The sequence below is a fragment of the Macaca thibetana genome, chromosome 17, assembly GCF_024542745.1.
Source record: "Macaca thibetana thibetana isolate TM-01 chromosome 17, ASM2454274v1, whole genome shotgun sequence".
Lineage (NCBI taxonomy): Eukaryota > Metazoa > Chordata > Mammalia > Primates > Cercopithecidae > Macaca > Macaca thibetana.
In genome coordinates, this window is record NC_065594.1 from 25790750 (window position 1) to 25807646 (window position 16897).

The window sequence follows — 16897 nt, forward strand, 5'->3', positions numbered from 1 at the left end:
GTCGACTTTTTCAATTTTTTTCTTTTGTTTTATGGCTTTAGGGTATTGTTTTTAAGTAGAAAGGTCTCCTACACTTTATGATTATAAATAATTCTTCAACTATTATTTTATTTTCCTGAGAATTTATTCTTATATAAAGTGCTGGTTTAGATCTAAGTTATATTTCTCTGCATGGCTAACCCAGTTACCCCAATATCATTTAATTCTTAATATTTTTCTCATAGATTTAAAATACCACTTTTATTTTCTATTAAATTACCGTTGGCATTTGTTTATATAAGTGGATTCTTTTCTTTTTTTTTTTATTATTATACTTTAAGTTCTAGGGTACATGTGCACAACGTGCAGGCTTGTTACATATGTATACATGTGCCATGGTGGTGTGCTGCACCCACCAACTCGTCATTTACATTAGGTATATCTCCTAATGCTATTCCTCCCCCTGCTCCCCTCCCCACAATAGGCCCCGGTGTGTGATGTTCCCCTTCCCATGTCCAAGTGATCTCATTGTTCAATTCCCACCTATGAATGAGAACATGTGGTGTTTGGTTTTCTGTTCTTGCAATAGTTTGCTGAGAATGATGGTTTCCAGCTGCATCCATGTCCCTACAAAGGACATGAACACATCTTTTTTATGGCTGCATAGTATTCCATGGTGTATATGTGCCACATTTTCTTAATCCAGTCTGTCACTGATGGACATTTGGGTTGATTCCAAGCCTTTGCTATTGTGAATAGTGCCGTAATAAACATACGTGTGCATGTGTCTTTATAGCAGCATGATTTATAATCCTTTGGGTATATCCCCAGTAATGGGATGGCTGGGTCAAATGGTATTTCTAGTTCTAGATACTTGAGGAATCTCTACACTATTTTCCACAATGGTTGAACTAGTTTACAGTCCCACAAACAGTGTAAAAAGTGTTCCTATTTCTCAACATCCTCTCCAGCACCGGTTGTTTCCTGATTTTTTAATGATTGCCATTCTAACTGGTGTGAGATGGTATCTCATTGTGGTTTTAATTTACATTTCTCTGATGGCCAGTGATGATGAGCATTTTTTCCTGTGTCATTGGCTGTATGAATGTCTTCTTTTGAGAAGTATCTGTTCATGTCTTTTGCCCACTTTTTGATGGGGTTGTTTGTTCTGTTCTTGTAAATTTGTTTGAGTTTTTTGAAGGTTCTGACTATTATCCCTTTGTGAGATGAGTAGATTGCACAAAATTTCTCCCATTCTGTAGGTTGCCTGTTCACTCTGATGGTGGTTTCTTTTGCTGTGCAGAAGCTCTTTAGTTTAATTAGATCCCATTTGTCAATTTTGGCTTTTGTTGCCATTGCTTTTGGTGTTTTAGACATGAAGTCTTTGCCCATGCCTATGTCCTGAATGGTATTACCTAGGTTTTCTTCTAAGGTTTTTACGTTTTAGGTCTAACATTTAAGTTTCTAATCCATCTTGAATTAATTTTCATATAAGGAGTAAGGAAAGGATCTAGTTTCAGCTTTCTACTTATGGCTACCCAATTTTCCTAGCACCATTTATTAAATAGGAAATCCTTTCCCCATTTCTTCTTTTTGTCAGGTTTGTCAAAGATCAGATGGCTGTAGATGTGTGGTATTATTTCTGAGGTCTCTGTTCTGTTCCATTGGTCTATATCACTGTTTTGGTACCAGTACCATGCTGTTTTGGTTACTGTAGCCTTGTGGTATAGTTTAAAGTCAGGTAGCATGATGCCTCCAGCTTTGTGCTTTTGGCTTAGGATTGTCTTGGCAATGCGGGCTCTTTTGTGGTTCCATACGAACTTTAAAGCCATTTTTTCCAATTATGTGAAGAAAGTCATTGGTAGCTTCATGGGGATGGCATTGAATCTATAAATTACCTTGGGCAGTATGGCCATTTTCACAATATTGATTCTTCCTAGCCATGAGCATGGTATGTTCTTCCATTTGTTTGTGTCCTCTTTGATTTCACTGAGCAGTGGTTTGTAGTTCTCCTTGAAGAGGTCCTTTACATCCCCTGTAAGTTGGATTCCTAGGTATTTTATTCTCTTTGAAGCAATTGTGAATGGAAGTTAATTCATGATTTGGCTCTCTGTTACTGGTGTATAAGAATGCTTGTGATTTTTGCACATTGATTTTGTATCCTGAGACTTTGCTGAAGTTGCTTATCAGCTTAAGGAGATTTGGGGCTGAGACGATGGGGTTTTCTAAATATACAATCATGTCATCTGCAAACAGGGACAATTTGACTTCTTCTTTTCCTAACTGAATACCCTTGATTTCTTTCTCTTGCCTGATTGCCCTGGCCAGAACTTCCAACACTATGTTGAATAGGAGTGGTGAGAGAGGGCATCCCTGTCTTGTGCCAGTTTTCAAAGGGAATGCTTCCAGTTTTTGTCCATTCAGTATGATATTGGCTGTGGGTTTGTCATAAATAGCTCTTATTATTTTGAGATACGTTCCATCAATACCGAAATTATTGAGAGTTTTTAGCATGAAGGGCTGTTGAATTTTGTCAAAGGCCTTTTCTGCATCTATTGGGATAATCACGTGGTTTTTGTCTTTGGTTCTGTTTACATGCTGGATTACATTCATTGATTTGTGTATGTTGAACCAGCCTTGCATCCCAGGGATGAAGCCCACTTGGTCCTGATGGATAAGGTTTTGATATGCTGTTGGATTTGTTTTGCCAGTAGTTTATTGAGGATTTTTGCATTGATGTTCATCAGGGATATTGGTCTAAAATTCTCTTTTTTTGTTGTGTCTCTGCCAGGCTTTGGTATCAGGATGATGTTGGCCTCATAAAATGAGTTAATGAGGAGTCCGTCTTTTTCTATTGTTTGGAATAGTTTCAGAAGGAATGGTAGCAGCTCTTCCTTGTACCTCTAGTAGAATTCGGCTGTGAATCTGTCTGGTCCTGGACTCTTTTTGGTTGGCAGGCTATTAATTATTGCTTAAATTTCAGAGCCTGCTATTGGTCTATTCCGGGATTCAACTTCTTCCTGGTTTAGTCTTGGGAGAGTGTAAGTGTCCAGGAAATTATCCATTTCTTCTAGGTTTTCTAGTTTATTTGCGTAGAGGTGTTTATCGTATTCTCTGATGGTAGTTTGTATTTCTGTGGGATTGGTGGTGATAATCCCCTTTAGCATTTTTTATTGTGTCTATTTGACTCTTCTCTCTTTTCTTCTTTATTAGTCTTGCTACTGGTCTGTCAATTTTGTTGATCTCAAAAACCAGCTCCTGGATTCATTGATTTTTTGTGTCTCTATCTCCTTCAGTTCTGCTCTGCTCTTAGTTATTTCTTGCCTTCTGCTAGCTTTTGAATGTGTTTGCTCTTGCTTCTCTAGTTCTTTTAATTGTGATGTAAGGGTGTCAATTTTAGATCTTTCCTGCTTTCTCTTGTGGGCATTTAGTGCTATAAATTTCCCTCTACACACTGCTTTAAATGTGTCCCAGAGATTCTGGTATGCTGTATCTTTGTTCTCATTGATTTCAAAGAAATCTTTCTTTCTGCCTTCATTTTGTTATGTACCCAGTAGTCATTCAGGAGCAGGTTGTTCAGTTTCCATGTGGTTGAGAGGTTTTGATTGAGTTTCTTAGTCCTGAGTTCTAGTTTGATTGCACTGTGGTCTGAGAGACAGTTTTTTATAAATTTCTGTTCTTGTACATTTGCTGAGGAGTGCTTTACTTCCAACGATGTGGTCAATTTTGTAATAAGTGTGATGTGGTGCTGAGAAGAATGTATATTCTGTTGATTTGGGGTGGAGTGTTCTGTAGATGTCTATTAGGTCCACTTGGTGCAGAGATGAGTTCAATTCCTGGATATCCTTGTTAACTTTCTGTCTCGTTGATCTGTCTAATGTTGACAGTGGGGTGTTAAAGTCTCCCGTTATTATTGTATGGGAGTCTAAGTCTCTTTGTAAGTCTCTAAGGACTTGCTTTAGGAATCTGGGTGCTCCTGTATTGGGTGCATGTATATTTAGGATAGTTAGCTCTTCTTGTTGTATTGATCCCTTTACCACTTTGTAATGGCCTTTTTTGTCTCTTTTGATCTTTGATGGTTTAAAGTCTGTTTTATCAGAGACTAGGATTGCAACCCATGCTTTTTTTTTGTTTTACATTTGCTTGGTAGATATTCCTCCATTCCTTTATTTTGAGCCTATGTGTGTCTCTGCATGTGAGATGGGTCTCCTGAATACAGCAGACTGATGGCTCTTGACTCTTTATCCAGTTTGCCAGTCTGTGTCTTTTAATTGAACCATTTAGTCCATTTAAGGTTAATATTGTTATGTGTGAACTTGATCCTGTTATGATATTAGCTAGTTATTTTGCCATTAGTTGATGCAGTTTCTTCCTAGCATTGATGGTCTTTATATTTTCACATGTTTTTGCAGTGGCTGCTACCGGTTGTTCCTTTCCATGTTTAGTACTTCCTTCAGGATCTCTTGCAGGGCAGGTCTGGTGGTGACAAAATCTCTAAGCAGTTGCTTGTCTGTAAAGGATTTTATTTCTCCTTCACTTATGAAACTTAGTTTGGCTGGATATGAATTTCTGGGTTGAAAATTCTTTTCTTTAAGAATGTTGAATATTGGCCACCATTCTCTTCTGACTTGGAGAGTTTCTGCCGAGAGATCTGCTGTTAGTCTGATGGGCTTCCCTTTGTGTGTAACCCGACCTTTCTCTCTGGCTGCCCTTAACATTTTTTCCTTCAACTTTGGTGAATCTGACAATTATGTGTCTTGGTGTTGCTCTTCTCGAGGAGTATCGTTGTGGCGTTCTCTGTATTTCCCGAATTTGAATGTTGGCCAGCCTTACTAGGTTGGGGAAGTTCTCCTGGATGATAACCTGCAGAGTGTTTTCCAACTTGGTTCCATTTTCCAGGCACACCAATCAGATGTTTATTTGGTCTTTTCACATAATCCCATATTTCTTGGAGGCTTTGTTCATTTCTTTTTAATCTTTTTTCTCTACACTTCTCTTCTCACTTCATTTCATTCATTTGATCTTCAATCACTGATACCCTTTCTTCCAGTTGATCGAGTCGGTTACTGAAGCTTGTGCATTTGTCATGTATTTCTCATGTCATGGTTTTCGTCTCTATCAGTTCTTTTATGGCCTTCCGTGCATTGAGTATTCTAGTTATCCATTCATCCATTCTTTTTTCAAGGTTTTTAGTTTCTTTGCGGTGGTTACGTAGTTCCTCCTTTAGCTCTGAGAAGTTTGATCGACTGAAGCCTTCTTCTCTCAACTCATCAAAGTCATTCTCTGTCCAGCTTTGTTCCGTTGCTGGTGATGAGCTGCGTTCCTTTGGAGGGGGAGATGCACTCTGATTTTTTGAATTTCCAGCTTTTCTGCTCTGTTTTTTCCCCATCTTTGTCATTTTATCTGCCTTTGGTCTTTGATGATGGTGACGTACTGATGGGGTTTTGGTGTGGGTGTCCTTTCTGTTTGTTAGTTTTCCTTCTAACAGTCAGGACCCTCAGCTGCAGGTCTGTTGGAGTTTTCTTGAGGTCCATTCTAGACCCTCTTTGCCTGGGTATCAGCAGTGGAGCCTGCAGAAGATAGAATATTGCTGAACAGCAAGTGTTGCTGTCTGATTCTTGCTCTGGAAGCTTCATCTCAGAGGTGTACCCCACTGTGTGAGGTGTCGGTCTGCACCTAGTGGGGGATGTCTCCCAGTTAGGCTACTCAGGGGTCAGGGACCTACTTTAGCAGGCAGTCTGTCCAGTCTCAGATCTCAACCGCTGTGCTGGGAGAACCACTGCTCTCTTCAAAGCTGTCAGATGGGGACTTTTACTTCTGCAGAGGTTTCTGCTGCTGTTTGTTTAGCTATGCCCTATCCCCAGAGGTTGAGTCTACAGAGGCAGACTGGCCTCCTTGAGCTGCGGTGGGCTCCTATATAAGTGGATTCTATTTTGTTACAGCATTGCCTCTTCTTGAGCCTGTATCACAATACTATAATTATTTAGGTTGTATAGTATGTTTTAGTATCTTACAGGGTTGGTTCTTCTTCATTACTCTTATTTTTCAGAATGTTTTTGAGTTTTCTTGACTTGTTCATATTTTCATATGAATTGATCATTACTTTGTCCAGGTGCAAGAATAAAATCCTATTGGTATTAATATTGAAATCATATTAGAGCTACTGATTGACTTTGGAGAATTTACATTCTTTTGAGTGTTTGCGATATTGTGTCTTCCCAGTCCATACTTTCCATCTTTGCATTTGTTCACGACTTCTTTGGTCCTTGAGGAGTGCATTATCGTTTTGTGCTCATAGACCTTATACATTTCTTGTTGTTCTGTTAATTCTCTTGATTAATTCATGGTATTTTATATTCTCTTCAATTATTGATAAATACCCTAAAATGTCAGCAGTTCTGAGCTTGAAGAAACCCCTGTACTACACTATACTCCCTTCCAGCTACCAGCCTTCTCTATGCTCTTAAAATATACCAAACTTCCCCCATTTTAGGACTTTTGCATGCTGTTTCCTCTCCCAGGAATGCTCTTTTCTCGAGATTTTTACCTAGCTGTCTCCTTGTCTTTCAGGTGTCAGCCTAAATATAACCTCTTTAGACAGTGCTTCCTCAACCAACAGCAAAGGAAGTTTCTTTACAGAACTTATCACTTCTGATACTTTACTTTAAAAATGGATTTGATGGTAGTGACTTTTTATGTTATGTACTACTAACTACTGAATCTCTAGTGTCTAGAAAAATTCAGTCTTCCTGACATCACATTTTACTTCTTTTTTTTTCTCTTTTGAGACAGTCTCACTCTGTCACCCAGGCTGTAGTGCAGTGGCACTATCTTGGCTCACTGCAAGCTCCGCCTCCCGGGTTCACGCCATTCTCTGCCTCAGCCTTCTGAGTAGCTGCGACTACAGGCACCCACCACCACGCCTGGCTAATTTTTTGTATTTTTTTTCTTTTAAGCAGAGACAGGGTTTCACCATGTTAGCCAGGATGGTCTCGATCTCCTGACCTCGTGATCCATCCGCCTCCGCCTCCCAAAGTGCTGGGATTATAGGTGTGAGCCACTGCGCCTGGCCAACATCACATTTTACTTCTGTCCATCAGCTCCTCGGTTTAGGAAAATCTTATCTTCCTAACAAATAGAAAACTCTTGTAGCTCAAACAAGAGGAAAAGATGAGGCCTAATGGTTAAAGCCCTGATGGAGTCCCTCCACTCCTCGTACCTGAAGTCTGAATGTTTGTCATCTCAGATTATCTACAACTAACGAGGGAACGTGACTTTTTCTTTGTCCCAGAGTGGACAGGTTATTCTCCCTCCCAAGACAAACCACCTTGAGGAAAAGATAAACCTTATTGGCATAAATGACTGGGATTGTTCTGAGGTTGTTCATAGGTTCAAAGAAATTGCTGCAGGGACTAGAACAAGTCCTCACACCACCAAGATTTTCCTCTCTTCTTCAAGCAGCCTTCTGCCTACCTGTCCTGCATTACCAAAAACCCAAAAGCAATGGCAATAAAAGCAAAGTAAATAGCTTGGACCTAATTAAACTAACGAGCTTTTGCACAGCAAAAGAAACAGTCAGGAGAGTAGAGAGACAACCCACAGAGTGGGAGAAAATCTTCTCAATCTATGCATCTGACAAAGGACTAATACCCAGAATCTACAACAAACTCAAACAAATCGGTACGAAAAACACAATCCCATCAAAAAGTGGGCTAAGGACACGAACAGGTAATTCTCAAATGAAGATATACAAATGACCAACAAACATATGAAAAATGCTCAACATCACTAATGATTAGGGAAATGCAAATCAAAACCACAGTGCAATACGACCTTCTTCCTGTAAGAATGGCCATAATCAAATAACCGAAAACAGTAGATGTTGGTATGGATGTGGTGATCAGGGAACACTTCTGCACTACTGGTGGGAATCTAAACTAGTATAGCCACTATGGAAAACAGTGTGGAGATGCCTTAAAGAACTATAAGTAGAACTACCATTTGATCCAGCAATCCCACTACTGGGTATCTACCCAGAGGAAATGAGGTCATTATACAAAAAAGATACTGGCACACGCATGTTTACAGCAGCACAATTCACAATAGCAAAGTCATGGAACCAACCCAAATGCCTATCAATCAACAAGTGGACAAAGAAACTGATATGTGTGTGTGTGCGTGTGTGTGTGTGTGTGTGTGTGTGTATATATATATATATATATATATATGATGAAATACTATTCAGCCATAAAAAGGAATGAATTCACAGCATTTGCAATGACCTGGATGAGATTAGAGACTATTATTCTAAGTGAAGTAAACTCAGGAATGGAAAACCAAACATCTTATGTTCTCACTGATATGTGGGAGCTAAGCTACGAGGATGCAAAAGCATGAGAATGATACAATGAACTTTAGGGAGTTGGGGGGAAAGGATAACAGATAAAAAATATGGTGCAATGTATACTGCTTAGGTGAGGGGTGCACCAGGTTCTTACAAATTTCCACTAAAGAACTTACTCACGTAACCAAATACCACCTGTACTCCAATAACTTATGGAAAAATAAAATGTTTTTGCAAATGATAGGATTTTTTTCTTTAATGGCCAAATAATATTCCGTTGTGTACATATACCCCCATTTTCTTTATCCATTCATTTGTCAGATCTATCCAAATGAATGGATCAACTTAAGCTGATTTGATATATTGGCTATTATAAATAATGTGGCAATGAACATGAGGTAGAGATATCTCTTTGACATACTAATTTCATTTTCTTGGGCTATGTGCCTAGAAGTGGGATTACTGGATCATATGACAGTTCTATTTTTAATTTTTTGAAGAATCTCCATACTATTTTCCACAATGGCTGTACTAATTTACATTTCCATCAATAGTGTGTAAGGATTCCCTTTTCTCCACATTTGTTGTCTCTTGTTATCACCAACACTTGTCATATCCTTTTTTTTTCCTTGATAATAGCCATTCTAGCAGGTGTGAGGTAGTATCTCATTGATGTTTTAATCTGCATTTCTCCTATGATTAGTTATGTTGCCAAAATATTAATCTAAAGGGAGAGATAGACTACAATACAACAATAGTAGGGGACTTCAACATCCCTCTTTTGACAATGGACTGATTGTCCAGACAGAAAATCAATATGGAAACATTTGACTTGAGCTACACATTTGACTAAATGTACTCAACAGACATATATAGAACATTTAATCTAACAACTGTAGAATACACTTCTCAAATACACACACAACATGTTCCAGGTTAGATCATATAGGCCACAAGGCCACAAAACAAGTCTTAACAACTTTAAGGAGATTGAAATCATATCAAGTATGTTATCTTGGCCACTGTGGTATGATACTGGAAATCAATAACAGGTGGAATTTTGGAAAAATCACAAATATGTGAAAACTCCACATTTCTTTGATTTAATTTTGGGGAAGGAAATAAATTTCTCAGAAAAGACAAAGAGGCTTAATGAAGAATGATTGATTAAGAGAGTCAGAAAAAAATACGGCTTTCTTATTCTGATTTCCTCTGCAACCTGCTAGGCAGATCGTCTCTCTGACTCTTACAAAGGAAGCCGAGCCTTGAATTTTATTACACTTCCAAGGATAAGATCAACAGAAATGAGAACAGACTCTAAAATGTATTTCGCACTTTCTGGAAACAGATGCTGATTAGGTATATTTAGTTGGTGGACCTGTTTATTGTGTTTCTTGTTAAATGCAATGTTATTGTTAATACCCCTCGTGAGTTTCAATACATGATACTGATTATGACACTTTATCTTGACTAATTACGTAAGAAAGAAGACTTAATGTGTTGTGTTGCTAAGGCAATACATTCTCATGGAGGTACTAAGGACCAGAATAAATAGCAAGGCATTTTTTTTCTCCCACTATTACATTCACATTTGCTATGTGGTACCTTGTTTTGTCTCATCTTACTTGCCCTATTTATTTACTGGTCATGGCATGAAATGTTAATTGTGGCGTAGCTGGCTGTCTCCATATCAAAGAAACATAAAAACAAGAACACAGGCAGTCATCCAGCAACTGCTCCTTAGGTGATGTTCACTAAGGCAGAGTGAAGGTGCCAAGCAATTATCTGGTAAGTAAGATCAATGTAGACAGCAATACCAGCTAATTCATTCCTCGCTCTGCAATCTTCTTTTACATTTTTAGACCAGAATTATGAGAGAAAGCTGCAAAATCTTCACTTAATGCTACTCCTGTAGGTTTGTGTTGACCAGGGTCAAGCACTAGGGCTCAAAGACCTGTTTCTGTTTTTCTTACCACACCACAGTACCTCTCAACATCAGAACTAAAGGATGTTTCTCCTTCTAGTCAGAGATAGCACAGCATTTTCATGATAAACTATTTAGGGCTTATCCAAATTATAATTCAGTATGTTTTTCAGTAAGGTCCGAAGCATATTCGTATATGTAACAGGATGTCCAGTGGAACACCAAATGTTATCCCAGAATTGTAGCTAAGGCCCAAAACTGAGGATAAAAACTACTACATGATCCTTTAGTGAGACTGACCAGTGAGACAGCAAAAATCACAGCCACCTCACAGTGCGTCAATACGGCAAGACACAGAGAAGGAGAGACAGCGTGTGATGGCGAGCACATGCTCACAGAGAAGCCGTTACTGCTACTGTGTGGAGAAGGAATCACAGGGAAGGGACGTTGAAAGAAATAACTCATAACAAGTTGAGTTGACTGAATGAACGGTAGACTGGCATCTATTTTCTGGCTGTATTCTTGTTGAGCTACCCAAAGTCCTGCACACACTTACACTGTCAGCTGAGTGCAAGCTGGTAAGAGAGCTCCAGGGAGTGTGTCCTGGGCCCCAGGAGCAGGGCTGCCACATGGTCAAACAGTTGTGTGGGCTCAAGGCCACAATTCTGGGTGCTCTGCTTGCATTGTAGACATTCAGCAGTGCAACACTTTGTCATGGCTCTTTTTCTTCCCTGCTGCGATGAAGAAGGGACCGGTTATATGTTCCCTGGAGTTTTCGGGGTATAGCAGACCACAGAAGGTTGAAATAAAGAAGGGGGCAAGTGTATCAAAAGACATACATTCTTTCATCTTTCTTTCATCCAAGCTTGTGTGTGTGTGTGTATCTCACATCTAAAAAGTACCTCCACAGCAACATCCAGACTAGTGTGTGAGCAAACAACTGGACACTATAGCCTAGCCAAGATGACACATAAGATTAGCCATCACTTTGTTATTTTAAAATAAGGTAATTATTATTTTGAATTTATATTTACAGACTAACATATTAACCTCCTTGATGAACTTGTTACGCATCTTAAATGAGAAGTAGGAGAAAAGCAAGAATAAAAAAATTGCAAAGTGTTGGCTCTCCTAAACAAAACTGTAATTCTGGCTTATAGGTGCATGGGGGTTGTATGTCTGCATATATGTAAAACAAAAAGTAGAAGCAAGAAGTATGTTTTTTGTTTCTTTTGACTGTTTTCTTCAGAGAGCTGACAAAGCTGTGCAAATACATAAAGGATCTTGTGTGTTCTAGGTTCCGTGTCACTGATTCACATTTGGATGTAGAATGGAGCACTGTGAGTGGATGCTACAGGTCACCACACACCTAGCAAATAACGAGGATAATGATGATTATGATAATTGAGAAACTAGGGAAAGAGGAGAATCCCTGCTTGAACTCAGATCATGTAGGGTTTCAATTATGAATAGAAACCAAGAACCAGTAATGTAATCAGACTTTTTATTTTAATGCTGAAAGAATAAGACTGAATTTTGATATTAAATCTTGTATAGATTGGCATAATCCAGGTACATTTCAAAGAAGGCAAAGTGTGTGCGTGTGTGTGTGTGTGTGTGTATGTATTCGTGAACACAAGATTAAACCTTATATGTTAGTCTCGATGGCTTTCCCAAGCTAGGAGCCTTATCTTCCTTGTGAATTTGGGATTGGGACGGTTTTTATGGCCACTCTTGTTTTTCTGAGACGTTGCTCTGTCGCTAGGCTGGAGTGCAGTGGCACAATCTCGGCTCACTGCAACCTCCACCTCGCCACTCTTGTTTGTCTCATGTCAAAGATTTCCTGCTATGTGTTGCCTATCTCTGTCATGTTCACTATCACGAGGGTCCAAGTGCAGTCTTACAAAGAACTCCCTAATTCCGTAGATCCCAGAGGCTAAATTCACAGAACTAGGTTAAACAAAACTTTTAAAGTTACTTGTCACATGAAAGAATGTCCACTTCCTTCCTCCAAAGCAGAGGATGCCTAGCAGAAAGACTGCATGTAATATTATTACCTTTTCTTGATTTATTTATACCAAAGAATTCTATTACCTAATTCAAGAAATTATTCTGAAAGTCCTGTTACAGAGCCAGAATAAACCCTTAATTAAATAGCAACAATATTATTTGAAGCTATGCTAAAGCAATTAGAATTCAATTAAAATAATGTATCCACAAATATACTATGTATCTAAAAACAAACCTTTCATAAGCATATCACCAGCAATGTTATCTGATTCCTTGGTATTTTTATTTAATTAGGTAGGTAATAGAGAGAATGTCAGGTCAGGTTTTGTTTTTCTAGAGAAAAGCCCAGATGGGGATTAATTGCAAATATCTATCGACTACTGATTAACTGTCAGCTCCTATGCTTGTCCCCGAGGAGAACTTGGGAGTAGAAAAAGCATGAAAGATCAAAAAATGGGATGAGACAAATAATTGCAAATCTTGTTTGAAATACATATTTCAGCACCCAACACATTTGTAATAATGTGATAAATAAGGAGATATGAACCATAGAAACTGTAGGAGTTTAAAGGGGGAGGTCAACAAAAGATAACATAAGTAGGAAAGATTTAATGAGAGAGGTGGTATTTGAACTGGGAAATGAGGAATGGCGCAAAATGAGAAAACTTTTCAAGGCATGGAGAAGGAGGAGGGCTAGAATATCAACAAAAGGTTAAGGACCACATACCCAAAGGTGAAACAGGGGACAAAGATGATGGGTTTGTAGTCAGAAGATTGTCTTGTCTAAAGTTGAGGCTTCTTGTTGGATCGGAGTAGAAAATAAGTTTGATGATGAGTTAGTCTGTTCTTGCATTACTATCAAGAAATACCTGAGACTGGGTAATTTATAAAGAAAAGAGGTTTAATTGGCTCATGGTTCTTCAGGCTGTATGGGAAGCATAGTGGTTTCTGTTTCTGGGGAAGCCTCAGGGAGCTTTTACTCATGGTGGAAGGCAATGCCAGGGCAGGCGCATCTCACATGGTGGGAGCGGGAGCAAGAGGCAGAGGGGAGGTGCCACACACTTTAAACAAGCAGATCTCAGGAGAACTCACTATCGCAATGGCTACACTAACGGGGATGGTGTTAAACTATGAGAAACCACCCGATAATCCAATCACCTCCCACTGGACCCTGCCTCCAACACTGGGGATTGCAATTTCACATGCTATTTGGGTAGGGACATAGATCCAAACTGTATCAGATGGCATGAAAGACTAAATATGTCAGACAATTAAGGAGAGGATTTTATTCCTGCTATTTCAATAAGAAGGACATTCATTAATGGGGTATGATTCAAAGATGAGAGAAAAAAAAACAGCCTAAGGTTTTATACAACAAAGGCATCAGTGAGGAAGAATAGAAGTGGGTCTTATTTCAGCATATGCAAGAACAGGGAATCTTTGCTGTTAGAACATAAAAGGGTGAGGCGGTTCCGTGATTGTTCCTGTTTCCAGGGAGCAGAAGGCCCAGGTAAAGTTTAATACTGTTAATAGTATGCAGGTAGCTATATCACGTAGGTCCTTAAGGCAGACTGAGAATGTGAGAGCTGAAAGGGAGGCTAACAGAGGACCCACATAGGCTATACTGTGAATGAAACAGTTTAAATAGAAAGGAAATGCATCCTATCCTGCATTTGGTTATGATGTGCGGGACACGGTAGGCTGGGCAGGTGAGGGACAGCACAGGTAGATTACACAAAAGATTGCTAGAAAATGTACATGTGAGGGATAAGGGGCTACAGAGAGGGCTGGCAGGCGGAGTTAAAATTGATAGGGGAGGGGTCAGTTCATAAGAAATGTATTTGGCAAAGAAAAAAAGATGGTAATTAGTTTTTGAAAATAATCAAAAGTCTATAAAAGAAGGAATTGAGCAAAAATACAGTTTGGTAGGATATTTTCAATCTACTTTGAGATTCTGATGCTATATAATGTTTAGTAGGAAATGATTGATGGTAATGGTGCTCATGTTATCAAAAATATGTAATCTAGTGAAATGCTCACCAGACTTAGAATCAGAAGACATGGACTTGTGTTTTGCTCACGTATTGTGTAATCCTGGGAAAACCACTTCACCTCTCTGAGTGAACTTCTGTCACAAGACAAAAGGGCTATTTTTTTTTTTTTTTGTCAATAAGAAGAAATAATGTTTTAAAGTAACCCGCACAACGCAACTGCTATGCAAATGTAAATATCTTATTTTACTTTACTTATTCACTTTTCACTTACTGCTAGAAAGAATTTAGGGCAACTTAGAAATATATAAAGAACAGAATGCTAAAATAAATACAATAATCATGGTATCCTCTAGTTCTTGAACATTCACTATATGCAAGTTCTACATGCTTTATATGCATTGCTTCCATAATAATCTTCAGGAGCAGGTACTATTTTTATCACAATTTCCCAGATAAGAAAAATGAGACTTAGAGAAGAAATGAAAAGGTCACACAGCAATAGTAAAGCCAGAGTATAACCCCGCATGTGTCCTGCGCCAAAAATTTAGCTCTTAAGAATATATTATATTGCCTTTCAGAAGTCAAATAGAAAAATCAAAGTAAGGCAGTCATTCAAAGCAACTGGTGCCAGGTATGAAGTTTCAGAAAATTTCACTCTATAGAGTCCTATATACTAGCTATCAGCCAGATCTAAACTAGGCTCTGAATTTTACATAGAAAGAAAAGTATGATCAGCAACACAATACACAGTGTCAAGACAAAGTCAAACACAAGTGCTACAGAAAAATACTTCTTCTAATAACACTTGGAAGAAATATCTCCCAAGGGTTCTTTCTTAGCAATGTCTTCAACTTGGATACAATGAGGCCTATCAGAGAATGTAATATTATTATCATTGTATATGTACCAGGATGTTAAAATTAGCTTTAACCAAGAAATACGGTAGCTGAGAATGTCCAAAGCTAGATGGCACATGCACACATATTCCACCACTTTGAAATATCAGCTGGATCAGTTATGTAGCTTGGCAGAATGAAGAACAGGAGGATTTGTGGAGTTGTGTCTTTGGAAGATCTGTGGTAATGCTGAGTCCCATCTCCATCCCAGGGTGGATAGGTGGGTTGCTGGCAGGTGTTAAGGGACTGTCATCTTCTTTAACTTAAGCCTAGTGAGAAGTTAGTATTTTGTGTAAACAGATACTTGTGTATCCAGTTTTGTTCTTTCTCCTGGCTTTTTTTTTTTTTTTTTTTTTTTTTTTGAGACAGAGTCTCGCTCTGCCGCCCAGGTTGGAGTGCAGTGGCGTGATCTTGGCTCACTGCAAGCTCCGCCTCCTGGGTTCACGCCATTCTCCTGCCTCAGCCTCCCGAGTAGCTGGGATTACAGGCGCCCGCCACCTCGCCCGGCTAGTGTTTTTGTATTTTTTAGTAGAGACGGGGTTTCACGGTGTTAGCCAGGATGGTCTCGATCTCCTGACCTCGTGATCCGCCCGTCTCGGCCTCCCAAAGTGCTGGGATTACAGGCTTGAGCCACCGCGCCCGGCCATGGCTTTTTTTTTTTTTTTTTTTTTTTTTTTGCCAAAGAGTCTCACTCTGTCGCCCAGGCTGGAGTGCAGTGGTGCAATCTCGGCTCACTGAAAGCTCCTCCTGCCCCAGCCCCCTGAATAGCTGGGACTACAGGTGCCCACCACCACGCCTGGCTACTTTTTAATATTTTTTAGTAGAGACGTGGTTTCACAGTGTTAGCCAGAATGGTCTCAATCTCCTGACCTTGTGATCCACCTGCCTCGACCTCCCAAAGTGCTGGGATTACAGGCATGAGCCACCATGCCCAGCCTGTCCTGGGTTTTTCCCTCTGGCAATTGGATCTGGAGCCTAGGGAAGGGGAATTGTTTTTGTTTTTGTTCCACTTCACTGACATGACAGTTTGAAACAGAGAAATGATAGTGAAAGAGGATCAGAATAAAACCAGTCACTTCAAGAGATGGCATCCTGGGATCCAAGGGCTCCAAAAGTCACCACCAGGAATTAAAGAGGAGAAGGCTACTGACATCTAACCACAGTAATGTAAGCAGTTCTTGACTTGAAGGTCTATCAGCCCATCGCCAAGACTCCAAGAACAGAAAGCTGTCACTGGTGATCAGGAGAACTAGCTCCCCTTCCTGGACCGTCTCTCTTAGAATTGGGTGTCTGCTTCTTCCTTTCCAGGTTGCAGAACCATGTTCTTCATTCTTCCTTCACTTACTCAAACTGGACATCTTCATTATTTTGACTTTTCTAATGTTTGGTAATTGAATTGGTTGGCTGGTCTATATTAAAGTCTGCCTTACGGCAGAACCTTCACATAGGGCCAAATGAGAACTAAGAGCTCTTATAAAGAAGTGCTTTAACAGTCATTAATTTTGTCTCTTAATTTTAAGTCTTCTGCTCTATTTGCTGAGTTAGAATAGCCTGCCATTTGTGGAAGGTGCTGACTCTCTATTATCCAGGGCCCTGGCTAGGTGTCATGACAGAGCTTATTGTTAAATCCTTCACTTTGACTTAATGGAGCTTTTGTGCATACAACATGTGCCTGATATTTCAAAGAAACTCCCGTTCTTTTTCTCGCTTAACCTAAAGATTTATCTGAATACTGAATATTCTGTCCACC